The 18,790-nt window shown below is 42.7% G+C and overlaps 1 protein-coding gene across 3 annotated transcripts in view; it reads left to right on the top strand.

The window, feature by feature from the left end:
• Window positions 1-818: 818 nt before the first annotated feature.
• LOC137522827 (synaptotagmin-1-like) overlaps window positions 819-18,790 on the top strand; it is a 304,083-nt gene continuing 286,111 nt past the window's right edge. The window contains exon 1 of one of the 3 annotated variants that reach the window (XM_068242935.1): window positions 819-1,059. The gene's annotated coding sequence lies outside the window, so the exon portion shown is untranslated. Of the gene's footprint in view, window positions 1,060-2,118; window positions 2,140-11,030; window positions 11,052-18,790 lie in introns of those variants that run through there. The other 2 variants (XM_068242939.1, XM_068242938.1) reach the window with 2 other exon arrangements.

The raw sequence follows: 18,790 nt of genomic DNA, 5'->3' as shown, positions 1-18,790 counted from the left end.
AGACAGGTTAGACCTAAGGTGGCCACACACAATACAATAAAATGATCCAATTTAATGGCAATTTGATAAAAATCGGTTGTACAGAAAAATCAAAAGCTTTTTGTTCCTTTGAGAAATGTGATCGAATATCCATTTTTTCCCCCCGATAGAAGCAGAACAGGAGTGGTGGATTTTTCTGATCGATAGTTATGAAAGTTGAATGGTGTGTTAATGTGTAGATCCAAGCATTTTTTTTTGTTTTGAATCTTTTTTCGTCATAAGTGGGGAAAAATTGAACACAGGTGTGTGGTACATTGGTCAAATCTTTCAAATGCAATGCCTGTTACACGCGATGTGATTTTCCATCAGATTGATGTTCAAATTGATTATTTCCAACAGATCTGATTTCCAATCATTTTTCTGATCGACTTTCTGATCACTTCTATACAAAATCGATCAGAAAAATGATGGGAAATCAGGTCGGACCTGTCGGAAATAATAGCGTTGACTGTCAATCTGATGGAAAATTGTATTGTGTGTACCAGGCATTGCAATCAAACAGAAAAATTGATTGTAATTCTTGAACTGAAAAGAAATGTAAAAAAAGAAATAAAAAAACCGTACAGTGTGTGGCCACTTCTAGGCTGGATGCCATGTAGAGGTACACGGTGTACACAGTATACAGTAAGCAACACAGCCAGTGCAGAGAAGTTGTTAGCAACAGTTTGCATCAGTGTCTTGAAAGCTTCATTCATTTTCAGTACCCCGCCTCTGACAGGCAGATGGAAGAGTCCTTCTGATAAAGAAGATTCCTGGCTGTGTATGTGTTTGTCTCCACCTCCCAGGCTCGCTGGGGCTCCACCTTAGCCAAACAACTCCGTTTGCGCTCAGTGATCATTTCAGCACCCTGTGCTTGTGGACAGCTACCTCCAGCGATACAAAGGCGAGGTTCAGGAGCCGGGAGTGCTGGACCAGGACCACCTCAACACCGTTCTCTAGAGACAATTTATTTCCTGCCCTTGCTTGACTGTCTGTCTCAGAGGAGGGAGGAAGAAGGAACTTGTGGGCAAGAGATAAAAGGTAACACAGGCTGTTTTCACTTCCTAGCACTTCTGCTTACAGTGTGATGTGATGGAAAGTCTTTGTGATGATGATGATGTGCACACTGTTTTTCTCATGAGGTTGCCTAAGAGACACACTGGCACTTCAAGGTGGCTTATCTATAATGTACAGATCTCCATCAGGCATGTCACACATCAATCAGTGCCTTGCAAAGCACAATTGTGATCTTACAGGTTCGTTTATGAGAAGTAGATGGGCTGTGTGTGTGTTAATGTTATTCTATTTTTTTTTATACAAGAATTAAAAAACTGCCTGTAGCTAATATGGCAGTGTGTGTTTACTCAGTTATATCTGCTGCTGGGTGTGCCTTGGTACACCATCAGACTTATTTAATAAGGTGTAGAGTGCAATAACCCAAAGCAGCCAATCAGAAATCCACTTTCAATGTTTCCACGGCTCCAAACAGATAAAAGTTGAAATCTGATTGGTGTGATCTGTGAACTGCTGTTAAAATCCACCACCTCTGTTTTTTTCACTGCCTCAATAAGTCTGCTTGTCTGAGTTGTATTCTTGAAATGTAGATCGGATGTACTGTTTGGGCTTAGTGTATTTATATTATATGTACATGATAAGCAACCGGTGGATGCCCAGGCGTTGTGCCACTACTTGTGCTAGCATGTCTAGGACTCCAGGGACTTCTGGTTGAACTGTTATGGGGGATACTGCAACTTGTAGTGCTACAGATGCTACAGAAGCACAGGTTGCATATCTCAGGTGCATAATCCCCATCTTTATTCTCTCTAGCAATTAGTGATCAGTGTTGGTTACACATTCCTTCTTGTGGCTATTCTTTGTCTTCTGAGTGTGGATAGCTGCCATTGTGATCAGCTGCTGGTGTTGTTTATATGAGAAGAGTTGCAACACACCTTAAGTGGGAGGCAGAGATTGACCTCACCAGCTCTCCATGTATCTCCCTTGCTGAATATCTGCTCATAGCATTATCCTGACTCTGTGTGTGATGGGTAGAAGATATAATTGGCTTGCAGACTGAATTCTCCAGCCTCCATTCTACAGGCAGTTCTCTGATGGTGTGAGGAGGTCAGTAAGGATGAAACAGATCTTTAAAGTTTCTTGCTTGCTGACATTACAATGAGTCAAACCCTGCCTGGATTTCAATGAAAAGAGGGGGAAATGTGTATGTGTGCCAGGTTGCTTTTCATTAAAATTAATGTAATCTATATGATATCTCTTTTCCTTCCCGCTGATCTGACTTCAGTGCAACCTGAATGGTCACCTAGTTACCTTAGACAATCTCAATACTACCTTTGGCTCTTCAATCAATAGCTTGACCTTTACCTCTTTGAAACAGTGATGTTGCCTGATGTATGGCGGATGAGCCTGTGGGGAGAATGCGTAAAATCTATCTTACCCAGAACTGTGTAAATATTGGACGAGTAACATAAACATGTATAAATGTGATGGTGTTAATGAAATGGGTGTTGCAATTAAACATAAGCATTTTGCAATTAAAGCTCAACTCTAGAATTCAAAATGAAAGCTGTACTTCAACTCTGATTTTGGCATCATTCATAGTTAGAATATTGTTCTAAAAAATGAAAATACACCATCTAAAAATACATGAGAATTGAGCTTTCTATCATACAGCATTTCTGCCCAGCAGGCCCTAGGGAGGGTTGATATGATGGCTAGTAACGCTCAATGGCATGCTATTGTAAACCTGTGAGGTTTTGGGGAGGGGTGGAGTCAGATACTTACTTTAAGGATGCCTCTGCATCCTTCTGAGGTTTCCCCCGTCTTCAGCCACAAGGACCCTTTAAAGCACCGCCACACTGTGCCAGCACAGTAGCTTGCAGGGCCCGATTTACCATAAGGCACTGTAGGCACATGCCTACAGGCGCCTGATGATGGAAAGGCGGCTCGATCCCCTCCCCTAGTGCCTCCCACCTTCCTTATGCAGGGTCTTGAGCTGATCCAAAATGAGGTTACTCACCCAGCTCTCAGCATTCCACTGATGAGATCTCCCTTCAGTAGGGGGCACCACTAGCTACTTAATACTGAGGGTACCTGTGACTACCTAATACTAAGGGACACCTGTAGCTACCATGACAGGTAATGGAAGTAGAGGAGTAGTGACAGCTGGGCCAGCAAGCACACTTGTGTTGCATTCAGCGGGGGTTTGTAGATTCGTGGAGGGTGAAGTCTAGGGTGCCAGGACATCTGTGCCTATAGGCTCCTGTGATGTAAGTCCAGGCCTGGTAGCATGGACTCTCCCGGGCTTTGGTGGGAAAAGTTGGGTCTGTGCTACAGGTGCAGATGGCTTGCACATGCGCTTGGTTTTTCCGCTGACACCTGACAGTTGTGCTACAGCACATGCGCAGGTTGCGGCAAGCGGCTTTGCAGAGGGTACAGCAGAGGAGTGGTGAGGAGGAGTCTCTGGATCATCCTCTATTGAGGTAAGAACATAAATTGTGACTGCTATGCACATGGCACATGTCTGAGACCTCACTGGTGACCCTCAAGAGCCTTCCAAACAACACTAATTTATCGGATGAGAGGAGGAAAGTGCCTCTAGTAGCCATATTTACCTGACTAGCTGGCGTGTTATTTCTGACAAGGCGCGTTAACTCTGATAAGGCATGCTATTTGTCTTAGTGAATCAAGCCCATGGTCTGAAATGTTTCCTGTTGTGTGGAAGGTTAATTTAGTTATTTCCCACCATTGTGATGTAACTTGAGGCCAGCCCTTAGGAGGGTGTATTTTTAGCTATTTAAGTATGGTGCTTTGTCATGTTTGTAGGGAACTGGGGAGACCACCCCAAAACACTGTGCTTGGCTATAAGCCTGTACTATTTACCACAGTGCAATAAATGGGATATTCCCAAAACCAAACTAGGCTCCAGTCATCTATTACATTATGTATTGCTCATTTTAGATTTGTGGATTGTTTAAGCCCTGCTGTGAATTCAGTTGCTTATTGTGTCAGGGTCATAATGGGAGGTGAAAAAAAGTTGCGAAAATCCACCTGCTGGGCAAGCAGCAGAAACCATATGTTATCAATCCAAATAGAAACTGGTAGCAAGTCTGTACTGTGAGCAGCAACACATGATTACTGCTGCTTGGCTAGCAACAGGATTCCCTAAGCCAATGGCGTAGCAAAGGAACTTTGGGCCCCAGTGCAAGTTTTACATTACCCTCCCCCAAGCATTGAATACATAACAACTGATATGGTGCACCAAAGCCTGCAAAGGACTGACACAGTAATAGAGGTGCAAGTGGAGGATGGGGGTAATGATTACCACTATTCAAAGCATCTATAGGAGTGATCATTACCAGCACAAGACCTATTGCTACACCCTCTCCTAAGCTTTACCACCTACCAGTCTGATACTGCAGTGTGCCATTGTTTGTCCTTGATTGAATGGTGACGCACTACTGTCACTGCGTAATGTAATGTAATGAGAACAGACAGTAAAGTTGAGACACAGTCAAGGGTTCATTTGAGGCCCCCAAAAGAACTCATTGAAAAGTTTTTTGGCTACCTTCACTGACTTGAGTGCAATTTGTTTTTATGCAAAGTGGGAAACGCAGTTCATGAAAACAATGGCAAAATAAAAAACAGTAAGGGCTGATTCACACTACAAGAGCTTTTTCAGCGCTAGAGATTTTAAAAGCTCTTGCTAATGCATTGCTATGGTGGAATTTTACTAAATCACATCGCTCCAGTGAGAACACACACATAGGATAACATTAGCAAGAGCTTTAAAATCACAAAGCGCTTAGAAAAGCTTTTGCAGTGTGAACCAGCCCAAATTGTTTAGAGATGATGAATGAGATGGAAATGTTCTAAGTTTCCGAATTATATTGCCAACTAAATGCAACTTGAACTCTTGTGCAGTTTACTACCGTTCTGGTCTCCTTTGCTTAGTATTTGCTAATGGTAAGATACAATGCAGATGATACAAAATTGTGCAGAATCATTAACTCTCAGGAAGATAGTGTCATATTGCAACAGGATCTGGATAGGATGGCTATATGGGCACATACATGGCAGATGAAATTCAATGTTGACAAATGTAAGGTCATGCATTTTGGACGTACTAATGGTCTAGCACCATACAAAATAAATGGGATACAGTTGGGGACATCAAACTTGGAGAAGGACTTAGGAGTACTCATTGACAACAAGTTAAATAATCGTACTCAATGCCAAGCAGCTGCAGCTAAAGCTAACAAAATTTTGGGATGCATTAAAAGGGAAATAAAAACCCGAGATGCTAGCATAATATTGCCCCTGTTTAACTCTCTAGTAAGGCCACATCTGGAATATGGAATTCAGTTCTGGGCACCACATTACAAAAAAGATATTGCAGTTTTAGAGCAGGTGCAGAGACGAGCAACAAAATTGATGTGTGGGATGGAAGGTCTCACTTATCGAGAAAGGTTAGATAAACTGGGTTTATTTAGTCTAGAGAAAAGACGCCTTAGAGGGGATCTAATTAACATGTATAAATACATCAGAGGGCAATATAATACCTTGGCGGATGAGCTTTTTGTCCCTAGGCCTTCTCAAAGGACTAGAGGACATGATCTGCGCATGGAGGAAAAATGTTTTAGCCATTTATTTAGGAAAGGGTTCTTTACAGTAAGAGTGATTAAGATGTGGAATGCATTGCCACAGGAAGTCGTTATGGCAAACTCTATACCTGCATTTAAAGGGGGCTTAGATGCTTTCCTTGCGTTGAAAGACATCCATGGCTACAATTACTAGGTAATGCCTAATGATGTTGATCCAGGGATTTTATCTGATTGCCATCTGGAGTCGGGAAGGAATTTTTCCCTTTAGGGGCTAATTGGACCATGCCTTGTAAGGGTTTTTTCGCCTTCCTCTGGATCAACAGGGATATGTGAGGGAGCAGGCTGGTGTTGTACTTTATACTGGTTGAACTCGATGGACGTATGTCTTTTTTCAACCAAAATAACTATGTAACTATGTAATGCTTCCAAATGTTTGCAAAAGCAGTGTGGTGGTAGTGTTGATGGTGGCAGTGGGGGATCTGTACTAGTTCGATAATGCCTATTCTGAGTAATATATTAAAATTTGGCATTTATAATGGTTATGGTCAGGGAGAGTACAAACGTTAAAAAATGCTGGGTATTAAAATATTTGTCCAGGTATACGCATTTCAGAATGTATCAGATCCCGGCTTATACAAGCATGCTGAAGCATTTTTTTCAATACCTTTGCACGAACAGGCACTGAAGGCCATTCTGGGATTGGTATGTCAGCAGTGACATTGGCACTATAGATATATGTTGGATCAACGTTATTTGAAATTGTTAAACGAAAGGTTTACTAATGTTTGGCTGGAAATTCTATTGTCCTATTTATATGTCAAAGTCCAACCCACCAAGGTTCTGCCAGAATCCATGCTTTTCAGGCACTTGGTGGCTCGTGGGGGATTTTGTGATCAAAAACTGCTTGCAGCAGAATCCTAGATGTCTATATGAGCAGTGCTGGCACTTACATTCAAGCAAACTGGGCAGTTGCCCATTGCCTCAGATGTTGTAGGCGCCACCCTGTCTTCCCGGTTTCAGTGGCGTCACTATGCGGTTGTGAGGGGTGTGAGGGGTCATCAGATGCGACCTTTCAACACATTGTACAGAAAACTGTGCAGAGTGTGGCAAAAATCGATATAAAACGATTCTATAGTCGGTTGGATCAGAAAATATAAGTTGGATTTTACAATCAATATTTAAGATGGAGAGTGCCGTAATCGATCTGTTTATAGGGAATCTGTGAAAATAAAAAAAAGTGAAAATAAACTTATGATATAATAATGATTTGGACGTGTAGTACATCTAAGAAACAAAACATTACCAGCAGAGATATGAGTCTAATATTGTTTCCAGTACAGGAAGAGTTAAAAAACTCAGTTATTACCTATGCAAAAGAGCTTATCTGAGCTCCCTCACGTTCAAAGTCTCAGAGAGCTCTGTCTTCTGAAGCTTATTATCTCAAGTGTCTGTCACTGTATTTTGTTTTTTTTTCTGCAGAGGAAAGTTCAAAAGTTCATTAGCCTACTCTGTGAAATCATTTAGAATGCTGAGTGTAGTGTGTAAACTGCAAATATTAAAGAATGATGCTATGTCATAAAAACAACTATATAACTGAAAATAAAGATATAAGACTATTTTCTTTGCTACTAATGTTCTATTAATTATCCGTACTAGGCAACCAATTGATTATATCATAATTTTTTTTTTTTTTTTTTTGCTTCAGTGTCATTTAAAGGGAACCTTAACTGAAAGGGGGGTAAAGAGTTTTAATTACCTGGGGCTATTACCAGCCCCCTGCAGCAGTCCTGTGCCCTCGGAGCCGCTCTGGAATCCTCCGGTCCCCCGCTGTCACTTAGTTTTGTTTTTGACGACTCACCAGTCGGCCGGCCGCCATGCGTATTATTGGACGCATTCCCTACTGCAATTAGCGCTGTTGCGGACCGCAACGTGTACAACGCGTTGCCACATATCTACGCGTGCGGTATGTGGCAACGCATATTTTTGTATGCGTTGCGGTCTGCAACAGCGCTAATTGCAGTAGGGAATGCGTCCAATAATATGCATGGCGGCCTGCCGACTGGTGAGTCGTCAAAAACGAAACTAAGTGACAGCGGGGGACCGGAGCATTCCAGAGCGGCTCCGAGGGCACAGGACTGCTGCAGGAGGCTGGTAAAAGCCCCAGGTAATTGAAACTCTTTACCCCCCGTTCAGTTAAGGTTCCCTTTAAAGCTCATCCGAGATGAAAAACTAACTATAACAAGTAACTTGTCTATATATCTTATCTTAAGTTTAGATAGTTTACACAGCAAATCTAGCTGCAAACAGCTTCAATGGTTTATGATTATTTATTCCTGTGATACAATGAGGGCAGCCATGTTCTGTTTTGTCACAGGCTGAGGGCTGGAGATGCTATCAGTTTTCCTGTGTGTAATGTGACAAATTCAGTCCCCTCTCCTCCTCCCTCCTCCCCTCTGCCTCTGAAATCTCTGGCTAACCTCCTCCTCCTCCTGCCCAGACTGAGCTCCCATAAGCCCTTTGCTACCGTGCCAAGGCACTCTAAAAAGCTGTGGGCGAGGCTTGTTTAGTTTACAGGAAATTAGAGTATTAAAACAAAACAAAAAAAAGTATTTCGCTTGAGGAATGCCCTATAAACTATGTGAAAGGAAGTCTATTATGCAATGAGTAAAAGTTTATCTCGCATCCACTTAATGGGAAAAATCGATTATTACCTTCCTATTACTTTGTAAAAAATTGCATCAAAAGATTGCATCTGATCAAAAAATTGTACCGTTAATGGGAACCTTTAGAGACAGAGGATTTTCATGGCTCGTGTTCTTCAGTATATCATAGGGCCCTGACACACCAAAGAACGTTTTGTGGGTCGTTTTCGTTTTTTAAAATTTTGCCGCAATTTTTCCATGATTTTAATGTAAGTCATTGGAGGCGTTTAAAAAAAAAAGAAAAAGAAAACGACCTGCAAAACGTTATTTAGGGTGTCACGGCCTATACTGAGAGATTTGCTAACCGGAACCAAAAAAGGATATGTGCAGAGGATGATGTGAGGGACATCCAAGAATCTTGTCAATTTCTTTCCAAATAATTATGGGCATAGCAAGCCAATGCGAATTACCATGTCCCAGAAGGGCATTGCATTGTATGCAATCAGGACAAAAAAATGTGCATTCACTCTGGCATGCAATTTGATTTGCCAACACAAACTAGTGATAAAGCCTGGTACACACATCCAATTTTGATTGGCCAACTTCACCACTTTCATGTAGTATGAAAGCTGATCTACACAATCTGTCATTAGTATTCAAAGTCTGTCTCATATTACATGGAGGTGATAAAATACATCAGTGAGTGGCTAATAAAAAAACTGGATGTGTGTACGACTGTACGCACTCTTAGGCCTCTTGCACACTGCAAGTGATTCCGATTCAGATTCCGCTTTTTAATCAGTTTTTACATCCGATTCAGATTCCGATTTGCAGTGTGCAGGGAGCAAACTGCAAATCGTAATCTGAATCGGATGTAATAACTGATTAAAAAGTGGAATCTGAATCTGAATCACTTGCAGTGTGCAAGAGGCCTTACAATGGTTCTCAGTGGTATCTGGAGAAGGGCTGGTGCACACCAAAAACCTCCAGCACAGCAGATACGCAAATGCTAGCAGTTGTTGAAGAGGTCTTTCAGAGCGATTCTAGGCAAGTTTAGAGAGATTTTTGAAACATGCGTAGCGTTTTTTTGGAGCGTTTTTGTGTAGCGGTTTTTATATTTTGTTACAGTACAGCTGTATCTGAACAGCTACCGTAACAAAAACTCTTGGCAACCGCTCTGATATATAGCGTTTTTCAGTGCAGTTTTCCACTTTCCTATACTTTACATTGAGGCAGAAACGCCTCAGAAATCTCAAAAGTGCTGCAGGACCCGAGTTTGTGTGTGGGGGAAAAAAAGAGCCGCTCTGGTGTGCACCAGCCCATTCACTTTCATTAGCCAAGTGGTTTTCTTTCCCCAAGAGTTTTAAAAAACTCTCAGAACCACTCTTGGTGTGCACCAACACTAACAGTGGCTGCAACTCTATGGTGTCCTTCCTTATATTCCGGCATTTGTAGCATTACTGTTAGTGCAGGGGGAAGTTGGTGTAGTCCCCCAGTAACAGAAACTCTATCTCTGCGCCTTGGAGTTCTTGTAGTGAAAGCTCTTTGTCTCGCTTCAGAAGCAAGGAGCCGGAAAATGGAGTCGGCAGGCTGAGGAATCTGTGGCAATCTTGTTGGTTCTATTTTTGCACCTGTTGTTGTTCTGTAGGAAGAGAAGACTGTAGCCAATCATCTCCTCTGCTGTTCTGATGATGCGTTGCAGTTTCACCTTCTCTGGTATATTGTCATTGAAGATGTGAAGATTGCCTTTATGATAGCAGAATACAACTGTACAATTAGTGTCTGTGGTAGGATAGATTTGTTGAGCTGCTTTGTCTACTACTTCCTCTGCTGAACCTTCTTAACAGGGCTGGATTCCCATCCTGAGTATGAGATTGTAGACCCAGTGAATTTAAAGGGGACCTGAACTATTGCACATGACAGAGGAAAAACAGAGAAGTGCACCCTCTATGTATTTAGAGAGTTTAGCTTATCTAATTCCCCCTCATCTATGACTAATCACCACCGTAATTTGATCTCTCTGCTGTCTCAGCTCAGGAATCTCCTCTGCCACAGCAGAGCAGCTAATTTGTAAACACAGGATGCTAACAATATGTCTGCTTCCATGAGAGCAGGAAGTAGACACACTGCAGATTTATTGCAGGATTTGTATCATTACTATTGCTGCTGTGTATCTGTTAGAGCAGAGAGGAAGTTCTGAGTTCAGGTGCGCTTTAAGGCCTCTTTCACAGTGGGACGTTGCGTTTGATGCGATGTTAAGGTCGCATAACGTGCCCCTAATGCAAAGCATTGAAAGACTATAACTTGGACGTTATAGTACATTCTTTAGCCCTGCATTTGGTGCGCCGTTTTCGTGATGGAACGAAAACGGCGCATGCGTTACATTTAAAACACTACTGAGCATGTGCAACACACACAACGCAGCAGATTTATTGCTAAACGCACAGCATGCAGCACTTTCTAAATATTGCTACACGTTACACACAACGCAACGTGTGCACTATGAATGTTGCACAGACTTAATATTGCTCTGCGTTAGTCCACGTTAAAACATTTTCTAACGTGCGACTTTAACATCGCACTGTGAAAGAGGCCTTAATGACTCTCTGGGTAACAGCTTAATCACATGATTAAAAAGAGCAGCTGGAAGGGCTTTAACTGTACTGATACACTCTAATCTCCACAGTATTGACATCATCACAATCCGATCTTGATCTTGCGACCTCACCAATGACACCCTTCCCATGGACTACCTTGGACTTTAATTGCTGGGGTCTGTAAAATCGCATTATTATGTTTCTTATACCTTGTTTGTGTATATAACTTTGTGCTATGTTGTATAACTGTGTGCTGCCTCTCTGTCTGACATCCCCCTTATTAACATTGTATGTATCCCTATTTATTGTCCAGCACTTGCGTAATATGTTGATGCTTTATAAATACAATAAATAATAATAATACACCAGCTATCAAAAGCCAATATAACAGTTGCTAATGGGATCTTTAATGTTCACTATTACATTGGCCAAGAAGAATCTTAGTTTTATAAACAGAATCCATTCCCACTTATTAGTCTGCAACAGATCCAATAGATCTGTTGCAGACTAATAAGTGGGAATGGATTCGGTAAGCAGACCTCACTTCTGTGTCATCCGGGATTTTCCCAGACAAGTGGATGCACTTCCCATAAAGCCCAGTGTTCTCCCCAGACTCTTTTAGCCGGGTGCTCCACCCAGCTAATTTTGGTGAGCAGCCGGCTATCATTTCCTCATTCTCCTCCTGTGTTGTAAGCAGAGTTGCTCCTCTCCTGCATTCCCCCATTGCGCCCGACCCGGCTACTTTTTCATGCCACCCGGCTAGAAAAAAATTCTGGGGAGTACACTATGGTTGAAATGCATCTGCCCCAGGCTCCAGCCAGACAACAGCAGACCATTAGAGCAGACACTACATTGACCACTCCTATTGGCCATTCGTGGTCCAGCTGCAGATGGGGACCCAGCCTGACAAGTCTGGAATCTTGTCTGTGTATTTTCGCTATCGGTTACCTGAAGCATCATTCCCGAGGATCAGGAACTCGTTGAACATCTTTATTCTTACAACTTCTATTTCATGTACAATTCTTACGAGTGTGGGCTTCCTGCTGGGATGACACCGCTCCATATGGTCTTCAGCAGAGGGTGGGATTTCCAAGTGATGGGGTCCAGAAAAAGATTTTCACAAAAAAAAAGTCTGGCATGCTAAGCTGTGGAGCATATTAAGTGAGCCGCTGGTGGATTGGTAACCATGACTCCTCGGAAGCATCTCGCATAAGACACATTCCAAGCTTGCAGATATGGCTGATAAATATTGCTAAGCACCCCGCTGCCCAGAGACTGCTGATTAATCAGAGAGGGTCTGCAGAAGTCTTTGTGCATTACATAGGGTGTTCATTAGGGCTAATCCAAAGCCGCTTCTATAAAGACAATCAGTGTTTTGTTCTAGTGATGCTAATGTCTGCTGTATTTATTAGTCAGCTAAACGTGGCTGTAAGTGAATAAGGAACAGAAAATGTATGTTGTTGCTTGTTTACATTATGTCTCATTCACTGAACATTATTTGCTCAGCGGACGCAATCAGATGGAAACTATACCAGTTTTTCAGTCAGTTTAATTTTCCTTTCAATGTTTACTGCTTTAAATTTGAGTTCTTTTTTATTATTTGTCTGTATTATGTACCGTAATAAAAATGTTTAATCCAAAGTGCATCTATGGTAGGCTCAGCTCACACTAAAACTGGTCAGTTTTCAGCATTGAAGAGCAGTGGATAGATGGATATGATGACGGATCTTATGTTTTTTATATATATTAGGCCAATTACCGTTCAGTTTTACTCCTTACTAGATAACCTAAAGAGGCACTGTGCCAGGGGCGTAACTAGAAATTGCATTTTGTTGTTCATTTCATAGCTTGCACTCTATTATACATTTTATTCATCATGTTACATCTGTCATTGTAACCACCAGTTCTGTATTTTGTTCCAGTGTCAGTATTTGTTGTATAAGAAATCGATGAAGGAGTCCGCACACAGACTTGTGCAGGAACAAAGTGAGCAATTTATTGTCCCTTTACACCACAAGCAGGGGCGTAGCAATAGGGGGTGCAGAGGTAGCGACCGCTTCGGGGCCCTTGGCCCAGAGGGGCCCCGAACGGCCCTTCCTCAACTACAGTATTAGCTCTCTATTGGCCTGTGCTCATAATAATCACTTTTATAGATACTTTGAATAGTGGTAATCATTAACAAGCTGCTCCCCATCCCCTTCTTGCCCCTCTGACACTGTAGTTGCCATTAGCAGGTTTTGGTGTGCAGTGGAAATTGTTATGTATAGAGTGCTTGGGGGGCCCCATTGTAAAACTTGCATCAGGGCCCACAGCACCATAGCTACGCCACTGACCACAAGCAATATTACATCTGACCCAAAGGCTGACGATCGTTTCGAGGGGTCACCAGGGGTCCCCTTTATCAAGACATAGGGCAGAAAAACATGTGCATACATGTACCTACATGTTTTTCTGCCCTATGCCTTGATAAAGGGGACCCCTGGTGGCCCTGAAACGATCGTCGGCCTTTGGGTCAGATGTAATATTGCTTGCGGTGTAAGGGGACAATAAACTGCTTACTTTGTTCCTGCAAAGGTCTGTGTGCGGACTCCTTCATCGATTTCTTGTATTGGATGGCCTTGGAGCCCAGCACCCACACACCCAGCTGTGCCGTTCTTCTTCTTCATTGATCTACGTATTTGATATCATTGATCAATTTATGGATAATTTATGGATAACAACCTCACCAGACAGAAAAAAGAGTAAGAAGAATCCTCCTCTATTAGCCTGTGTTGGGGTACCCCTAACCCCAACTGCGCGCAAAAAGTCTTATAACAAATAATGTGAGGAGCGCTGGCAATTTCCACAGGAATTATATTATCTCTTTATTAATCAGTTAATATAAAAATAAGGATACATATAGCATACACAATCTCTCTGCACTCATTCACACATACAACCTGAGAGTATGCTGATGAGCTCTTAAAAAGTAGGTGCACCTTTAGGCTTCTTGCACACAGGGACGTTACAGGCGCACGTTAGTGCAGCCTGTAACGCTCCCCCAACGCACAGCAATGTAACACAAGTGGGCTGTTCACACTGCCCACGTTGCGTTACATTGTAACGCAGCAAAGTGCTGCAAGCAGTACGTTATAGGAGGCTAAGCCGCGTTAGACTGTTTGCACATGCTCAGTCATGTTGGGGAGGAGGGGAGGCAGTGCCTTTGATGGAAAGAATTCTGTGTACAGGTAATCCCCGGTTAACGAACGAGATAGGGACTTTAGGTTCGTTCTTCATCTGAATCGGTTCTTAAGATGAACACTGTGCTATCTCTGTCCCCTGTACCTCCTGTGTGCCCCCTGTCCCTCCAGCGTCCCCCTCTGTGTCACCTCTGCCCTCTGTACCTGCTTATACAAGGTTAAAAGTCATTTTTTCTTTGAATTTTTTAAAAATCGATTTTCTCAAAAACTTCAAGTCCAATTTGAAAAAAAAAAGTTTTTACTTGTTCCCATGGAAACACAGAATCCATGCCGTTCGTATTGGCAGGTCGTTCGTAAGTCGGGCGTTCGTAAGTCGGGAACTACCTGTAGTTCATTGAATTGCTGGTTTCAGCATCAAAAACACTTCCTATATCTATACACAGTATATTGCAGTATATTTGTTTGTAGCCACGCCTTCCTAGTGATGATTTGCTTAGGCTATTAAGTTATGCAGACTTCTCCTCTCAGTGCACTCTAGAAGACCGGTGTTATTATGCTGTTGCTGTTGCGTATCTTTTAGAGCACAGATGAAGTTCTGAGTTCAGGTCTGCTTTACGTGACATTCGGCAAAGTCCCTCTTTCTGCAGACACCAGCTAATTGAGCTTTGATAAACTCAGTTATTTTCCTGAGACAGTGGAAATTTGCCTGTTAGGTTATATTTTGTTCCTCATTAGAATTTAGACAAGGATAATTAAGTCTAATATCAGCACTTATGATTAACTGAGGAGGCGAGAGTCTTGTTTTACCTGGAAATTGCACAATATACTTCTGGATAGGGAATCTTATTCTTTTAATTGATTTGGTAAATTAGGCCCATTGGATCATATTTTTGTAAACCAGAGAGAACATGGAAACATTGCACATTACAGTCACACACCTTCCCAATTTAAAGGAAACTCTTCTTTTTCAGTTTGATTTAGGTTTCCGTTAACCTCTTGAGGACCACAGTGCTAAACCCCCCTAAAGACCAGGCCATTTTTAGTGAAATGGACCACTGCAGCTTTAAGGCCAAGCTGCAGGGCCGCACAACACAGCACACTAGTGATTCCCTTTTCTCCCCACCAACAGAGCTCTCTGTTGGTGGGGTCTGATCGCCCCCCAGTTGTTTATTTATGTATTTTTTTGCAAATATTTATTGTAATTTTTTTTAAATAAAGAAACTTTTTGTCCCCCCCCCCCCTCTGAAACCCTCCCACCCCTCACCAGTCGATCATAGCGATCGGCTGTCGTAGGCTTCAGCCTGTGACAGCCGATCGCTCTCTTGTGCCACAGGGGGATGGCCGTGTCACACGGCTGTCCCCAGTACAGCGCTGCAGTGGATCGCAGCGCTGTACTTAGTAAAAAGATGGCGGTTTCGCCATCTAACAGTCTCAAGAGCGACGATCACCGCTCGTAGGCTGAGCTCCGCCTACCAACAGGAGATGCACACGCAGACTGCGCATGATCTCCTGCAGTAGCCGGCCCCAGGACTTGACGCCAATTGGCGTTAGGCGGTCTTTAGGTAGTTAAAGTGACATAAACTGATGAGATAAACAATTACTGTACATTCATCATCCTATTCCTAAAAATGACTTGTTTAAATATCTCATCGTTTTCTTTTATGATAAAACATTTACAAAGTAGGTTGAATGTTTTACTGTCTCTAATCAGTGGCAGCCTATTAAGTGTCCCAGAGTTAGAAAAATGTCACTAGTTCATGTATTTTATCTCCCCCCTGCTCTCAGAAGTTGTATTCTCCCAGCAAAACTTTTATGGCTGTAATTAGCTTATCAGTGATGTACTATATTCCCAACAAGGTACCGACAAGACAGAAGCTGTCCGTGCCTAGAAATTAACTCTTTCAGGCAGCAAAATAAAACAAGTAAAACAGCCTGGTGATTAATATGTTTCTCACTGTACATACACATGTTTATCTCGTAATGTCTCATGTCGCCTCTGGTACACTTTTAAGTTCTAATCTGCGGTAAGGAAATGATAGATGGAGTCCGTTTGACTCCTTTTATTACATCTGATCTGTTTCTTTTATTGCAGGAAAAAAGGAAGGTATTTTTTTCCTCGCCAGAACATATAGATCAACATCATTATCTCCCCGACATCTGCTTCATTATGAGTATAACTGGGTGGGGTTAATTATCTGTATTTTAATTGGTTGAAGCCTGATGTTGTGGAATATATAGAGCTGCAGTTTGCGGTTACTTCTTCTGGAGCACATATGGCTCTTGGTTCCGTTTATTCGTGGCGCTAATCTCACAGTCTTAACATCTGTTGTACTACACACCTTCCATAAGCATGAAGCCACGCAGGGCATGCCTAACGGTCAGGCTATACTGCCATCTAAAATAGCCTGTGATTGATCGCTGCTTTTGCCATGGTGACAGCCCATGTGCGCGGATACAGCAATGAAACCCAATAAATCACATGCAGCCTAACTGAGCTACTTTATAAGTAAAATCTACAGGGTCCTGGACAAGATGTAGTTTCTTCCCTTTAAAGTGAATGTTTACCAGATTCAAAAAGAAAAAGTCAGATACTCACCTAAGGAGAGGAAAGGCTCGGTCCTAATGAGCCTTCCCCCTCCTCTCCCGGTGCCCGGTCCCGCGCAGGATCCCCCGTGGCAGTATTCGAACTGTTCGGTCAAATACTGCCACTTCCGCATGCCTTCGGGAGCTTTCGGAAGCCTTCGGGAGCACTCGGGCTCCCGATGACGCGGCCACTCCATACTACGCATGCGCGAGCGCCCTCTATGACGCACTCGCGTGTACGAAGTATGGAGCGGCCCGTCTTCGGAAGCCCGAGTGCTCCCGAAGACCTCCGAAGTCCTTGCGGCGGCGGACACGAACGGGGGAGCCAGCGCAGCACCGAGGGCACCGGGAGAGGAGAGGGAAGGCTCATTAGGACCGAGCCTTCCCTCTCCTTAGGTGAGTATCTGACTTTTTCTTTTTGAATCCGGTACCCATTGGCTTTAAGGGCGCATCTAACTTATTCTTCACAATTTATTTATTTACTGTATTAACGTGGACCTGAACTATTGAACAGGACAGAAGAAAAACATAGAGAAATACACCCTGTATGTATTTAGAGAGTTTAGCCCAGGCATGGGCAAACTCGGCCCTCCAGCTGTTGTGGAACTACAAGTCCCACAATGCATTTGCCTTTATGAGTCATGACTGTGGCTGTCAGACTCCTGCAATGCAATGTGGGACTTGTAGTTCCTTAACAGCTGGTGGGCCAAGTTTGCCCATGCCTGGTTTAGCCTGTTTATTAATTCCCACTCATTTGTGTCTACTCACTAATTGTAATTTGATCTCTCCCTGTGTCACATGACTGCCAATGGCAGAAATGGTAGATAAGCTTACTTGAAAGCACTGGCTGTTAACATATGTCTGCTTCCATGAATCAGGAAGTAGAAACAGTGCAGAAGTATTGTAGAATTTCTATCAGCTATAACAATACATGTTTTTTCTTTAAAGGTTATTATCCTGTTGTGTATCTTTTAGAGCAGAGAGGAAGTTCTGAGGTCAGGTCCACTTTAACCCTTAAAGTGGCCACACACCATACAATTTTTTTAAATATCTGTTGAATTCAAGAATAGCAATCAAATTTCCTGACTGATTGTAACAATTAAAAAATCCGACCAATGCACTACACACCCAAGTTAAGTTTTTCCCCAATCATGAATAAAATAATTGAAAGGCCAGAAAAAATTGATTGGAACTGTACATCAAGTAAGATACAATTCATCTGCTGGGAATCAATTCACCAAAATGTCAGATCGATTGATATTTGATCGATGTTGACTAAAAATCAATCAAAAGTATAATTTGGACAGGATGGAAAATGTAAAACAATTATGGGGGGGGGGGGGTTAGCAAGAGCATTGGCAGATGGATGGCCCGTGGAGCAGTTGTTACATCTGTAGTTATGCCCAGTTTGGTACTGCCTCAATTGCTCATGCTTAGGGCTGGGTGCACACATGCCAGAAACGCTTGCGGAGCGGGAAACGCTGCATTTTATGCAGCAATGTTAGTCTATGGGACGCAGAAGTACCAGCGTTGCACTTGCGATTTACAGTAAGCATTCTGCAGACACTGGTAGTGTTGCATAATATGCAGGCTGGCTGCCAAAACGCACATAATGAAAGTCTATGGTAACTCATATGCATTGCATTTTGCATGCGTCTTGCATGCGTTTTTAATTAAAAAATATAGATCTCTGACGTCTTTCCGCTTCCTGTTGTCTTCCTAATGATTTGCATATATTTAAATTCAAAAACGCATATGCGTTTTCTATTGGCGAACCGCAAATACAATTGAACGCACACAAAACGCATGTAAAACGCATTAGCGCAAAAAAACAAAACAGAAACGCAATAAAAACTCAATACAAAAACGCAAACGCATGTTCCTAAAACACTACCTTTTCACGCTATGTCTTATGTGATCCCAGCCTTATTGCCACCAGGGTTTGGGTTCCTGGAGAACTGGGCAGACTTTTCAGTCGGCTACAGGTTCTACAGCAGGGATGGGCTGCACCTTAATGGGGAGGGTGCAGCTGCATTGGGGGAGAAGATGGCTAAACGGTTGGAGGAGATTTTAAACTAGGATCTGGGGGGAGGCGGGAGGATAAAGTCTCAATACGTAGACAAGATAAGGTAAAAAGACAGTGGGAGCCTAAC

The sequence above is a fragment of the Hyperolius riggenbachi genome, chromosome 6 (genome assembly GCF_040937935.1).
Source record: "Hyperolius riggenbachi isolate aHypRig1 chromosome 6, aHypRig1.pri, whole genome shotgun sequence".
NCBI classification, from domain to species: Eukaryota; Metazoa; Chordata; class Amphibia; order Anura; family Hyperoliidae; genus Hyperolius; species Hyperolius riggenbachi.
This window is presented reverse-complemented; position numbering and strand designations above follow the sequence as displayed.